The following is a 15,050-nucleotide window of genomic DNA, read 5'->3' as shown; positions in this document are numbered from 1 at the left end:
ACCATCAACATTGCCCTCACCTATATCTATTCCATTACGTGCACATCTGCTGTCACCCCATTCTCTCTCTGCCAACTAAGGACAGAGTTTCTCTTATCCTCACCTATCACTGCACTAACCTCTGTGTCCAGCCTATAATTCTCCGTAACTTCTGCCATCTCCAATGGGATCTCACCACCAAGCACATCTTTCTTCACCCCCCCCCCACTTTCTGCTTTCCACAGTGATTTGCTCCCTATGCAACTCCCTTGTCCATTCATCCCTCCCCACTGCTCTCCCTTCTGATACTTACCCTTACAAGCTGAATAAGCGCCATACCTGCCCCTACACCTCCTCCCTCACTGCCATTCAAGGCCCCAAACAGCCCTTCTAGGTGAGGCAACACTTCATCTGTGAGTCTGTTGGGGTCATCTATTGTATTCGATGCTCCTGGTTTGTCCTCCTGTGTATCAGTGAGATCTGACGTAGATCGGGAGACTGCTTCACCGAGCACCTTCGCTCCAGTCTCCTGGTGGCCACTCATTTCAATTCTACTTCCCATTCCCATTCTGTCATGTCAGACCATGCCCTCCTCTATTGCCACGATCCTGCCACACTCAGGTTGGAGGAAAACACCTTATATTCCGTCTGTATATTCTCCAACCTGATAGCATGAACGTTGATTTCTCGAACTTCCGGTAATTGCCCCCTTTTCCTCTCCTTCAACATTCTCCATTCCTGTTTCTCTCTCTCACCTTATCTCCTTAATTGTCCAGCTCCCACTGGTGCTCCTCCTCCTCCCCTTTGTTCTGTGGTCTTCTGTCCTCTCCTATCAGATTCCTCCTTCTCCAGCCCTTTATCTCTTTCACCAATCAATTTCTCAGCTTTTTACTTCACCGTCTCCCTCTCACCCGGTTTCACCCATCACCTGCCACTTTGTCCTTCTTCCTCCCTCCCACCACCTTCTTACTCTGACTTCTCCCATCCTCTCCAGTCCTAATGACGAGTATTGGCCCGAAGGGTCGACTGTTTACTCTTTTCCATAGATGCTGCCCAGTCTGCTGAATTCATGGGAAGGAATTTCAGAGAGATGGTACAGTGTGATGCTACCATACAGCATAATTAGTGCTACAATCCGGGAAAGAATATCTAAGTAGTAACTCTTGCTGGTATTGATGAACTGCTGAGAGAGCAGGAGCTGTTTAGCTGATTGCGTGACAAGATTCTGGTCAAATTAACCGAGCTCCATGTGTGAGATCAGCACCAAAGCAGTTCCATAAACGGTTCCCTTTGTCCCCCAGTACCAAAACCATTCTCTCTCAGTGGTGCAGAAATCCCCATCAGAAATAATAGTATTAATTTATTATTTATCTATTTATTTACAGATACAACATGGTAACAAGCCCTTCCAGCCCAACTAGCATGCACCACCCAATTACATCCATATGACCAATTAACCTATTAACCTGGGCGGCTTTGGAATAGTTTTCAGAAATGTCTGAAAACCATTTGTGCACAAATTGACCTGCAATAGGCCTTTAACCACTCCAGTGGGATAGAAATTTGGATATTTAACCTATTGAACATGGCTCAGGAACTTCGCCCAAAATCTCCATGACTCTGAAAAAGTTTTTTCACTGATGCATCTCTTGGTTATAATTAACAAAGCAAGTTATCAATACACATTTGTATTCTTTCACAAGAACATGCACACTGAGAAAACTTGAAGTGAAAAAATAGCATTGAAGAATTCGTTGACTAAAGTGATTAAATATAGTTCAGGTACCTATGAATTACTCTCCATCACTTAAATGTTCTTTTGCACCAGATCAGTTGTGTTCAAGCAATAGTTTCTCTCAAATATTTCAGCCAAATAAAGTCATAAAAATAAGTTCAATAGACGAAAGCTTAAAATATATTACTAGAAATGGAGCTTCCTGGAAAATATCTTTGTTCAAAAATACAATAGCAAAATATTATCTATCAACAAAAAAAGTCAGACCTTCTCATATAATCTGCTGAAACATAAAATGTTAAATTAAGGTTCAATTGGTCTTCTAACATAAAGGGCTTACCCAAGAAAAATTATTTAGTTTCATCAGGAATCAGTAATGTTCAACTCAAATTGTAACAGACCAAGGGAAAAGTTTACACTTGGGGAAAAATCACTTTTTAATGACATTTTACTGTGTAAAAAAAAAACAATACTGCACTATTAATTTTTTAGGCCAGGATGCTTACAAGAGGTTTGGTTGTCCTAGGGACCAATTAAACAATTTGAAAGAGAGCACATACCTCGATCTTTTTCATTTTTGAAACTAAGAATCTTGAAAAACTAAAACATGTTTCTGTCGACATTATTCTTGGCAAATTGAACACAAGGAAGTGGGCAAGTATGTCATCTGCACCTCGAGACCATCAGGTGGTGGGATTGAAACTGCAGTGTTATTTTAGTGAGATTTCCCTGATGCAATTCACAGTAGTAGGCATTTGATAAGATACCCCATGCAGGGCTTATTGAGAAAGTAAGGAGGCATGGGATCCAAGTGGATCTTGCTTTGTGGATCCAGAATTGGCTTGCCCACAGAAGGCAAAGAGTGATTGTAGATGGGTTGGTGACCAGTGGTGTGCCTCAGGGATCTGCTCTGGGTCCCTGCTCTTCATGATTTTTATAAATGACCTGGATGAGGAAGTGCAGGGATGGGTTAGTAAGTTTGCTGATGATACAAAGGTTGGGGGTGTTGTGGATAGTGTGAAGGGCTGTCAGAGATTACAGAGGGACATTGATAGGATGCAAAACTGGGCTGAGAAGTGGCAGATGGAGTTCAACCCACATAAGTGTGAGGTGGTTCATTTTGGTAGGTCAAATATGATGGCAGAATATAGTATTAATAGTAAGACTCTTGGCAGTGTGGAGAATCAGAGGGATCTTGGTGTCCGAGTCCATAGGACAATCAAAGCTGCTGTGCAGTTTGACTGTGTGGTTAAGAAGGCATACGGTGCATTGGCCTTCATCAACCGTGGGATTGAGTTTAAGAGCTGAGAGATAATGTTGCAGCTATATAGGACCCTGGTCAGACCCCACTTGGAGTACTGTGCTCAGTTCTGCTCACCCACTACAAGAAGGATGTGGAAACTATAGAAAGGGCGCAGAGGAGATTTACAAGGATGTTGCCTGGATTGGGAAGCATACCTTGGGAGAATAAGCTGAGGGAACTTGGCCTTTTCTCCTTGGAGCGACAGAGGACGAGAGGTGACCTGATAGAGGTGTATAAGAAGATGAGAAGCATTGATCGTGTGGATAGTCAGAGGCTTTTTCCCAGGGCTGAAATGGCTAAACCGATAGGGCACAGTTTTAAGGTGCTTGGTAGAATAGGGTCTTTAAAACTCTTGGATAGGTACATGGAGCTTAGAAAAATAGAGGGCTATGGGTAACCTAGGTAATTTCTAAATTAAGTACAAGTTTGGCACAGCATTGTAGGCTGAAGGGCCTGTATTGAGCTGTGGGTTTTCTACATTTCTACATTTCTATGTCACTGCTCATACTATTGAGGGTTCACTGTTAAATGGAGGTGAGAGAAGAAGATTGAGGTCTTTCAGAATTCACGGAAAAACAATAAAACAGTAACATCTCTCATCAGGCAATCAGGAAAGAATGGAGGAGACTACCAAAACCATTTGGCAGTCTGCCTCACCACTAGACTCTTAAGCAAGCATGCTTGTGGTGTGAAGGGCCCTGCCTCTTGCAAAGAAGGAGTTTCAGTCGCACTCCTGAATCCCCTCAGTGTGGCGGGTCACATAACTCATATGGATTCAGCGTTTACCATGGCGTTCCAGAGATGGATGCAGTGGTCCTCATTGTAGTTCATCTCAAACTGCTTTTTTTTAAGATAGGACTCTGTGCTCTAACAGTCGTCCTCTGGGATGCTACTGAAAAACTGCAGTAGCTTTGCCCTAATAGTTCCAACATCATCTTCCCACTTAGCACTGGCAGCCTTAGTGTGCCTACTTACCAGTCACCCAGCTGTCACCACTGTCACCTCCTCCTCTCCCCACCAGACTCTTTCTGCCTTTTTCAGTCTGCCCCCCTCTATCATCCACCCACCTTTCTTCCCCCCACTCCTCCCACTCATTATCTGGATCAATCTGCTCATCGTTCCTCAGTTGACCTATGACCCCTGTTGTACCCTCCACTTCTCCTCTTTATACTGACTGTCTCTCCTCAGTCCCGATGCAGGGTTTTAACCCAAACCATAGACAATTCCTCCCACTCACTCCCCCCCCCCACCCCCATAGACACTGCTCAACCCACTGACGTCTTCCGGCAGCTGTTTGTGGCTCCATATTCCAGCATCTTTGGCCTGTCTGAAATTCGCTGGCCTTGCAGTCTAAGGACATACAACACATTAAATGCTGGGGGAACTCAGCGGGTCATGTGGCCTTCATGGTGGGGAATAAACAGTTGATGTTTCAGGCCATGTAAGGAGATGTTTCACAAGTGAGTACTGCCAACCAGCACACTGTAAGAGGGAGAGTACGTGGTGAGGAACACACTAAAGCTGTTAAGTTTCTGTGTGGAAGAGCCAGTTAGGGTATTGCCAGCACTGGACTTTGAGAAGGTGGGCCTTGTGTATCATCCCTCACAAGCATTTTCTTACTGAAATGTTGTTTGCAAGTGGACATTTGGAATTGCTTGGTACAGCAACATGTCCTAAAAGCATGATTGTGCAGCTCATGGAAAGATTTATGGGATACTTATTTTTGAAAGAAAGGACGGTGCTTCCCACAATACACAGACTCAAGGGATCACCACAGGTGCAGACTTTACAAGGCAACAAATGAGCAGTAGGGTGACAGGGACATGGCTTTGACCATGTTTGTAGCTAAAGCCATGAGGATGCTGGTTGGTGTACTAACTGAAACAATAGTGGACTGTTTGTCAGCGGTGACCCTGAGATCACAACCAGGTCACGTGGGTCCTGGATTTGCTCCCAAATGGGCTGAAGATTCCTGAGCAGATATGGATAGTTCCTGGGCTTGGCAGGGCAGTGTGATTAATTTTAGATTGCTTCAGCAAAGAGCAGCAACAGTGACAGGGGGAATCATAACTGCTCCCACCACCCCCTGTGGTGTAGTCATCTATATTAAATAAAGAATAAAAAGCCGATGAAGCTAGCGCTAACAGCCACTGCAATCTGATGTAGATGTGGAATGTAACACCAACTGTTTGTTGTCAGTACCCCATAATGAAAGAAAGCACCTGCTCAGCCTTGCGAAGGACACGATTAATAAGGCAAAGAGAAAGGATCCAAAGTGCGTACCCACAACATCAACACCCACACCTCTCCTCCGCACCAATCCTCGCACACCTGCAACCCCCGCGCTCTCTGCCTTTGCCCAAGGCCTCCCCTTGGCCAATGGGAAGGCGCGGCGCGGCGCGGTCACGAGCCGCCCGGTGGGAGGGGGGGGCGCGCTAAATGTGGCCGCGCGCCGGGTGTGCGCGCATTGCTCCAGGCGAGAGCGCAGGGGTTGGTAGTGGTGGAACAGCACTTGTTCGTGGTCGCAGGTAAGAGCAGGTGAGCCGCGACGGCAGCTGTTTGCTGCATTTGGTCAGATCGTCGTGCTTTGTATCTTCGCAAAATGTGTGTTGCGAACGTCTGGATATAAAATAATAATGTAAAGAGCTTTTTAACATTTATAACTATTGCAGAAAAAAGTTATATTTTCATGAGTGCACAACTATTGGTTAGCAAGTATTAATTTTAATTCTTTTTATAGTTTGGTTAATCGGGATGAGCAGTCAATCCTTTTAAGTTCAGAGCAAGCTGATCATAATTATAATAATTAATGACGGGTTCATTGTTAAGAGTTCCATTGACTTTTTTAGTGTAGTTTTTTCTAATTGAGTTGCTATTACAGATTTCTCCCAAGAAGATCTGGGTTGCACAGGAAAATTACTGTGAGATTGTTTGGAGACCATTTTTCTTTCTGTTTCAAACAGCACAAAATATCAACTGACACTATTAATGGAACATTTTAATGACTGATTGGATGAAAGTTATAAATCAGCTCGGAAGGTTCCAACTCAGTTACTTTCCTGAAGCAAATGTATCTTTTCTCTCAGCAAGGTATGAAGGAATGTCTCTAGGGACATCCAAATCCACTGCTGGGTTCTCTTTCCATTCTTTTCCAAAGAAGGAAACCCAGCAGCGTCAGGGTCTAAAATTGTGATCCTGTCCTACAGATGTTCTGTCCTCTTCCCACCAACGCAACTCACTCTACCTCATTCCCAGCCCCACCAACCTCAATATGTGATGTTTATCAGTAAACACCAATTCTAACCTTTGACTTAACCTGTGTCCTTAACTCTCCCAGCTGTGCTTTAGTTCTATCTATTGAAGTATGGATGTGATAGTACCATGAACAAAATCATATGAAGTTTTATTAATGAATGTTATTGTTGCATAATGCACAATCTTAAAAAAAAAGAATGGTAAATGTCAGTCTTGCTGGCAAGGCTGAAATCCCATGAAAGGATTTTAAAAATTATTTTACCATGCAGCTTTTTCTTCAATTTTGCAAGATATTGATCATTAAATAACATGCATTCTTTAATGGATTTTTCTGTTTTTGGTGTGCATTTTAAAATATTTTTTCATATAACTTGCCAAAGATGACACGTTATTCATTCCCAGAAGGTGTGTTTGTTGACTGAACATCTGGATAAGAGTTACTAGCCTGGAGGGCTGCTTAAAAATCCTTGTCACCACATTTGGCTTCTGAGATCTATTGCATTCCCTCATGTGATCTCTGCCTTCAGAAAATAGTCAAATAAACACCATAAGACTCTGGCTTGGACTATAAGCCCTAAATAAGAAGGCACCAAACATTGTGAAGCTTCTATGTGTCAAATGATGAGTGCAGGGATCATGTTGTGCTGGCAGGCAGAAATGCCAAAACAAACATAACAATTGAAGTATATGAAAAGATCATTGTTGCTGTGCTATTTGATGCACATCAAGCTGAAACATTATAGTGCTATAGGACTTGTATACCCCTCTAATTGCTGTAGGCTCCTGAGTGGGAAGGGAACCTGGCATAAGCTCCTGCCCTTCATTTTATCTCTCTGGAGTGTTAGTAATCCTCATTGTCCCTTGATCTGAGGTAGAGTGAAGCAGCGAGGTAATAATCAGGAGCTGGTGGTGGTGGGCAGGCTGGGGTGAACTGCGAGTTGCACAACACGCTGATGCTCGGTTTAGCTCTGCCCTGGACGCACGGTGGGCGGCCCCATTATTGTGGACTGATAGAACATGCTCCACAATGTTGGATCCTTCTGCTTCTGTGCTCCAAAGGCTCATTGTAAGTCAAGAATGAAGCACAAAACCAGTTGTTTATATAGTTTTTAATAAATGTTACAAGTATGGGAAACAAACAAGAAAGAGATGCCAAGAGAACAAAGAAAAAAAACAAATGTGGTCAGCTCATACTCTGACTAGATGGTTTACACTGGAACTTTGTTCTCTCTATCTATAAAATAGCCATTTTCAAGTGGTGTGAAAATGCTGAAGCAATTGTACTGTAATTGCTAGAAAACTCACTAAACAATTGCATGTATATAGGTGATTTTAGAAAAAATACAAGAAAACATAGGAAAGTTTAACTAGCAGAAAAGTATCAGTTCTACACCCCAACACGAGGAAATCTGCAGATGCTGGAATTTTAAGCAACACACATAGAAGTTGCTGGTGAACGCAACAGGCCAGGCAGCATCTCTAGGAAGAGGTACAGTCGACGTTTCGGGCCGAGACCCTTCGTCAGGACTAACTGAAAGAAGAGCTAGTAAGAGATTTGAGAGGGGGAGGGGGAGATCCAAAATGATAGGAGAAGACAGGAGGGGGAGGGATGAAGCCAAGATCTGGACGGTTGATTTGTAAGAGGGATATGAGAGGATCATGGGATGGGAGGCCTAGGGAGAAGGAAAGGGGGAGGGGGTGAAGCCCAGAGGATGGGCAAGGAGTATAGTGAGAGCGACAGAAGGAGAAAAAGGAGAGAGAGAAAAAGAATAAATATATACATATATTAAAATGGATGGGGTACGATGGGGAGGAGGGGCATTAACGGAAGTTAGAGAAGTCAAATGTTCATGCCATCAGGTTGGAGGCTACCCAGGTGTTGTTCCTCCAACCTGAGTGTGGCTTCATCTTGACAGTAGAGGAGGCCATGGATAGACTAATCAGAATGGGAATGGGACGTTGAATTAAAACGTGTGGCCACTGGGAGATCCTGCTTTCTCTGGCAGACAGAGCGTAGGTGTTCAGCGAAACGGTCTCCCAGTCTGTGTCGGGTCTCGCCAATAGAAGGCCGCATCGGGAGCACCGGATGCAGTGTATCACCCCAGCCGACTCACAGGTGAAGTTCGCCTCACCTGGAAGGACTATCTGGGGCCCTGAATGGTGTTAGGGGAGGAAGTGTAAGGGCATGTGTAGCACTTGTTCCACTTACAAGGATAAGTGCCAGGAGGAAGATTGGTGGAGAGGGATGGGGGGGGGGGAACGAATGGACAAGGAAGTCGCGTAGGGAGCGATCCCTGCAGAAAGTGGGGGGGGGGGTGAGGGAAAGATGTGCTCAGTGGTGGGATCCCGTTGGAGGTGGCGGAAGTTACGGAGAATTATATGTTGGGCCCGGAGGCTGGTGGGGTGGTAGGTGAGGACCAGGGAACCCTATTCTTAGTGGGGTGGCAGGAGGATGGAGTGAGAGCAGATGTGCGTGAAATGGGGGAGATGCGTTTGAGAGCAGAGTTGACAGTGGAGGAGGGGAAGCCCCTTTCTTTTTAAAAAAAAAAGAGGACATCTCCTTCGTCCTGGAATGAAAAGCCTCATCCTGAGAGCAGATGCGTCGGAGACGGAGGAATTGCGAGAAGGGGATGGCATTTTTGCAAGAGACGGTGAAAAGAGGAATAGTCCAGATAGCTGTGAGAGTCCGTAGGCTTATAGTAGATATCAGTAGATAAGCTGTCTGCAGAGATAGAGACAGAAAGATCTAGAAAGGGGAGGGAGGTGTCGGAAATAGACCAGGTAAACTTGAGGGCAGGGTGAAAGTTGGAGGCAAAGTTAATGAAGTCAACAAGCTCAGCATGCGTGCAGGAAGCAGCGCCAATGCAGTCGTCGATGTAGTGAAGGAAAAGTGGGGGACAGATACCAGAATAGGTTTGGAACATGGATTGTTCCACAAAGCCAACAAAAAGGCAGGCATAGCTGGGACCCATATGGGTGCCCATGGCTATACCTTTAGTTTGGAGGAAGTGGGAGGAGCCAAAGGAGAAATTATTAAGGGTAAGGACTAATTCCGTTAGATGGAGCAGAGTGGTGGTAGAAGGGAACTGGTTAGGTCTAGAATCCAAAAAGAAGCGGAGAGCTTTGAGACCTTCCTGGTGGGTGATGGAAGTAAAGAGGGACTGGACATCTATGGTGAAAATAAAGCAGTGGGGGCCAGGGAACTTAAAATCATCGAAAAACTTCAAAGCCTGAGGAGTGTCACGAACATAGGTCGGAAGGGATTGAACAAGGGGTGATAAAACAGTGTCGAGGTATGCAGAAATGAGTTTAGTGGGGCAGGAGCAAGCTGAGACAATAGGTCTACCAGGACAGGCAGGTTTGTGGATCTTGGGTAGGAGGTAGAAATGGGAAGTGCGAGGTGTGGGAACTATAAGGTTGGTAGCAGTGGATGGGAGATCCCCTGAGTGGATAAAGACGGTGATATTGTGGGAGACAATGGCTTGGTGCTCCTTGGTGAGGTCATGATCGAGGGGTAATTAAGAGGAGGTATCCGCGAGTTGTCGCTGTGCCTCGGCAAGGTAGAGGTCAGTACGCCAGACCACAACAGCACCCCCTCCTTATCGGCGGGTTTAATAGTAAGGTTAGGATTGGTGCAGAGGGAGTGGAGAGCAGAGCGTTCGGAAGGAGTGAGGTTGGAATGAGAACAAGGTGCGGTGAAGTCGAGACGGTTGATGTCCCGTCGGCAGTTAGCAATAAGAGGTCCAAAGCAGGCAGAGGTTCTACACCCGAATCCAACAACTGCCTTCAGATTTCTCAGTGTTTACTTACGACGATTGCCGGCCATGGAGAAAGCCGCCACCTGTGCACCCAGAGCGAGGCAGACAGCAGCTTAGTAGCTTCTATCATACCTCACTGGAGTGACAAGAGATTGTACGAGATGGTCAGTGTGCCACTCCTCGCAGTGGGCTGTACACATCAAATACCTGTGGGGCCTACAGCTTTGCTGGCACACTCCACACTGAGCCAGACGGCAGTAGGGCCACTTTAAGCGCTTCATTGCTGCAAGGTTACCAGCAGAGGGCTGAGCCCGCGAGCTGATTCCTGGCACAGCAGGGTGCAACAACAGGTCAGGAGAGCACCTTGTTCTTTGTACAGCAGTGCACTTCTGTGTGTGCATGACTTCTATCAGTGCTGGTTCCACAAGTACCCTCGTTCCTTGGATGAATTGAATTTAAATCCTTCTAAATTTGACATCTGCCACACAGCGTGAGGGAATAAAAATCTTTGCATTATGACTCTGTCGCAGTGTATAGACATGTGAATTTATAAGTCTAATGGCATGTAGAAAGAAGCTGTCCCGTAGCCTGTTGGTCCTGGCTTTAATGCTGCCAGGTGAAGTGAGTGTTAAGTGAGGTACAATGTGATATGAAGGATTGCTGTCCCATTTGGGTTAATGTTAGGCTAGCAATGTTTTGGGGGGTACCTACTGACTCTCGTTCAGTGATGTGGGACTCTTTATTGATGTTGGAATTCTTCTGATGGAGTCCTCAATACCCACTGACCCAATGGAATTTATGGAGGTACAGCAAAAGAAATTAGTTCCAGTTTAGCACTGCTTCAGAATTTACCCTTTATGTTCTGGAAGCCTTCTGTAATTATCAAATGTCAGGCATGTTTGTTTAAATATGTTGATGGCCCAAATTTTGCTCCAATGATTTGCAGTCTAAAACAAACATCGTCTTAATAATAAACCTATCAATATTTCTAGATGCCTTGGGAAAGTTGGATTATCCTGAATATACTTGGAATTAAGGGAGGTGCAGCCTAGCACACGGTTATTATCCCAAGTTGCCTTGAAGTTAAGCTCAGCACTTCCAACGAATGGCTGCTCCTGGTTCACATCAGACTCCATCCAGCAGGGATCCATACATCAGCCATTTGGTTATAGCAATGTAGAGATATGGCATGGAGAAGGCTCTTTGCTCCATGATGCCCATCAAGTAATTATCTATGCTAATTTCTTTTTCGGGTGACAGGGTGGATATACACCTCTACCAAAGGAAGTGTAAGACGCTCCTTCCCTCAGCTAGCCTGCAGGTCACCTTTGGGCAAGGTGTAGCACAGCTTAGCCCCCCCCCCCGATCAGGGTCACATGAAGCCATGGGAGCAGGTGGTGGATGGTCGTATGAGCAGCTGGTGCATATCACAATCCTGGTTAAGCAACCACTGATGCCAGGCAGAAAATCTCTGAAGAGTACTGATCACGGTTGGGGTCATTTATCCTGCAAAGACACTGCCCAGAAGGCAGTGGCAAACAAGTTCTCTAGAAAAATTTGCCAAGAACAATCATAGTCAAGACCATGACCACCCACGTCATATGACATGGCGCATGAAGAAGATGATGATGAATTCCTTTTACCAGTACTTGGCCAGTAGGTTTCCACTCCTTGGTGATAGTTCAATGTTGTGAGATTGCCTGCCTCCACCATACCTTCAACCTATGTGTTCCAAATTCTGACCACCTTTTGGGTGGAGAAAAATTCCCTTTTCTGATCTACTCTAAATCTCTTGCCCTTTATTCTGAGCCCGTGCCCTCTAGTTTTAGGTACCACATCCATGGGGAAATTCTGTTATCTGTCCCATCTACACTCCTCGTAACTTTTTATAAAGCTATCAGGTCTCTCCTCTGATACCTCCACTACAGGGAACGCAATCCTGGCCTATCCAAACTTCCTTCATGACTGAGAAGCTCCATCCCAGACAGAATGCTGGCAAATCTTCATATAGACGCATCTCCTTGAAGAGATCATTGTGCACAAAGATCTACATTTGCTAACATCTCAAAGTATATTTTGCAAATTATCTCATTTGATCTCCATTTCAACACAGGAAAAAATAAGAACTCAGTGCACTAGCAGACATGCACTTGGCAAGATAAAATGAAAGGTATAATTCTGCAGTAGGAAAAGAGACCTGAAATAATTGACAAAAGTTAGTTGAGAGAGTTGCTAAAAAGCCAGAAGGGGTCCTGTGCCAAAAACATTGCAAAAGTTTGTAATAAAACTGCTCTATTCAAAGCACTTCATCAAATTCTTGTCACGACACATTGGCAAAGATGCTGAAACCTTGGCAAGGGTACAGAAAAGAATCATGACAATGAATCTGGGGACTTCAGCTACAGTTTAGAGAGGCAAGTTATACTGGTTGAAACCTGCCTTGTTGCATTGAGGAAGGAGCAGCTCTACTTTATTGCCATAGGAGACCAGATTCTTCTGTGCAATGTGTACAAGTTGGACATGGTTTTACCATCAACTAAATGCTTTAAAATGTTACAGCCCAGAAAACCTCCATTGATTTTTGCTTGATCTCTGCTGGTATGGAATTTAACAATTATATTCCTTGTGAAAAATACACACATTTATTATCCTATAGCCTTGCTTTTAGAAATGTTACCTCCTATCAAACTAGACTGATGTTAAGTGACATCAGCAGTGAGCAGTAACAGTCTGAATGAACTGTCTGCAGAGCAGATGTTCAAGTTGAATTTTATTATCATTCCAGCATGTACGGCTAAACAAACCACCGTTCCTCTATAACAACTTTTCTCAAACTTTTTGCCCCGGAGGAACCCTTGAAATAATTTTCAGGTCTTGGAGAACTCCTGCATAAAAAATATTATATCTACAGCTCACGGCACATTAGTGTGATCAGTAAGTTGTAGATATAATAATTGTCAGTGCTCTTTGGAGTAGAGCATGGATTTCTAGCCAACCTTTCTTGGAAAAAAAACAGGTTGTTAAGCTTAGCTTACCTTTCTTGAAATTAATCTTTCCTTCTTTCTCTTTCATAAATCTTAAAAACTCAAAAGGCAAACATCATAAATTTCTGTTTTCAATATGATTCAAGACTTTCTGATATCCTTCCTCACTCTCAAGCCCAAGAAGCAATGGAAACATTTCAAAAGTTCCTTTTGCAACATGATTTTTCCAAAAAATCCATTTCCTTTTAAATCCAAGAATCCTCTTCAAAGCACTCAGCAATATCTGGTCGACTATTTTCTTGAAAGTATTCTTGCAATTCACCTTTCAGCTCAAACACCCTGTTGAGAACTCTTCCTCTGCTAGGCCAGCAGAGTTCTCTACGTAGCAGGTAATTGGTATGCTCTTTGGTCAGGTTTTCACACAGTTTTTAAAACATTCTCGAGTAAACTGGTCTTTGTTTAATAACGTTAACATTTTTGTAGCATCATCCAGAACCTTTTTCATTTCATCCTCAAGAGTTTTTAACATCAGCACCTCTCTGTGAGGAAAGCAGTGTGTTGTGACAACGTCAAGATTTTTTTACAAGAGAAAACAAAACCTCTCATGGAGCCAACCATTGATGGGGCACCATCAGTACAGATGCCAATATAGTTCCTCCAAGACAGACCTTTTTGTTTCCAGATATGAAGACAAAACATTAAATATATCTTGGTCTTTGCTTGTTTTGGGTAGCTCTTTGCAACAGAAAAGTTTTTAATTTCTCCATAATTGACAAATCTTACAACTGCTAAATATGACATTTATTGATGAAATCTTTGACTCATCAAACTGGATTGAGAAGCTGTTGCTTTTCATTTTAATCCACAAAACTTCTTCAGCATCATGTAACATGTCATCAATACGTCAACTTACCGTACTGTGTGAGAGTGAAACCTTGTCAATTTTTCGTACTGCTTCTTGTCCTAATACAGGGGTTAATAAAATATTTTTTAAAAAGGCATAATAACTAAACAAGAAAACAGCAAAAACATATGAAAACTTCTTACTTCTAGCCTACACAATTCACGTTTTGTAACGTTTACAACAGCAGCAAAGCGACAGGCCAGCAGCTGAGTCCTTCTTTAGAATGAAAATTTCCCTCCAATTTTCTACTACACTGGTAGCTTGTTTGCTCCCATAAGTCAGTCAGTGGCACGTAAGGGGAAGTTAGGGAGGTAATTTGGAAGGGAGAGGCTGACGTCACAGCTCATTGAGCGAGTTCATTCAATACTTGGAAAACGCACTTCACGCTCTTCATCAGCCTACCGTCCTCCCCTCCGTATAATACAGCGCTCACCAACTATCAGCGACCTCCCCTACCTCGCATCAAAAACTGAGAATGAACTCGAAAATAAACACGGTCCTACAGCGCACAGACACACTAGGCTGAGAGACCTCGAACGAGATTGCTAATGGGGCTGCTCGGTCACTGCCCACTACTGTGAGCGTTAGCATTGCATACTGCCTGAAGTTCAAAGCTGTTTTCTTTTTAATCGTGACCTCTCGCGGAACTCTCTTTGAGAAACCCTGCTCTAAAATGAGGGTGCAAAACGCAGCACGTACATACAGTCAAAAAATTATCTTAGCACAAGTACCCAAGTGGCATAGACTGAAGACTGACAGGTTGACATAAAATGCCAGGTGCTTGTTTATGAAAGACATTATGAGGTTACTAGCACTGTAATATGTGAGGACAACATGTCAGTGGTGAGAGCACAAGTATGGACAGCCTGAAGGAGGACCAGAGATTCTTGGTCAACAGATGTACAGGTACTCCCTACATCTGGGAGCCAGCAGGCCCTGAGATATGGTGAAAACTGAATTAGGAACTTGCCTTTATAACCAAGACCAGGGTCAGGTTGGCTGACACCAGTGTGATCAGGGAATGCACTGGTTTTAATTTTTGCCAGTGTACTATACACTTTGGGTGGTCTTTCGGTGTACTAGTAAAGAGGCTTAAACATCTCTGCCAGTTGCATCTACATCACTGGTGGCA

General features: G+C 44.0%; 1 pseudogene; it reads left to right on the top strand.

Annotated features, from left to right (window-relative positions):
- The first annotated feature begins 5,441 nt into the window (after positions 1–5,441).
- LOC134359344 (troponin T, fast skeletal muscle-like) overlaps positions 5,442–15,050 on the top strand; it is a 50,537-nt pseudogene continuing 40,928 nt past the window's right edge.

This window comes from Mobula hypostoma, chromosome 20 (genome assembly GCF_963921235.1).
Source record: "Mobula hypostoma chromosome 20, sMobHyp1.1, whole genome shotgun sequence".
NCBI lineage: Eukaryota > Metazoa > Chordata > Chondrichthyes > Myliobatiformes > Myliobatidae > Mobula > Mobula hypostoma.
This window is presented reverse-complemented; position numbering and strand designations above follow the sequence as displayed.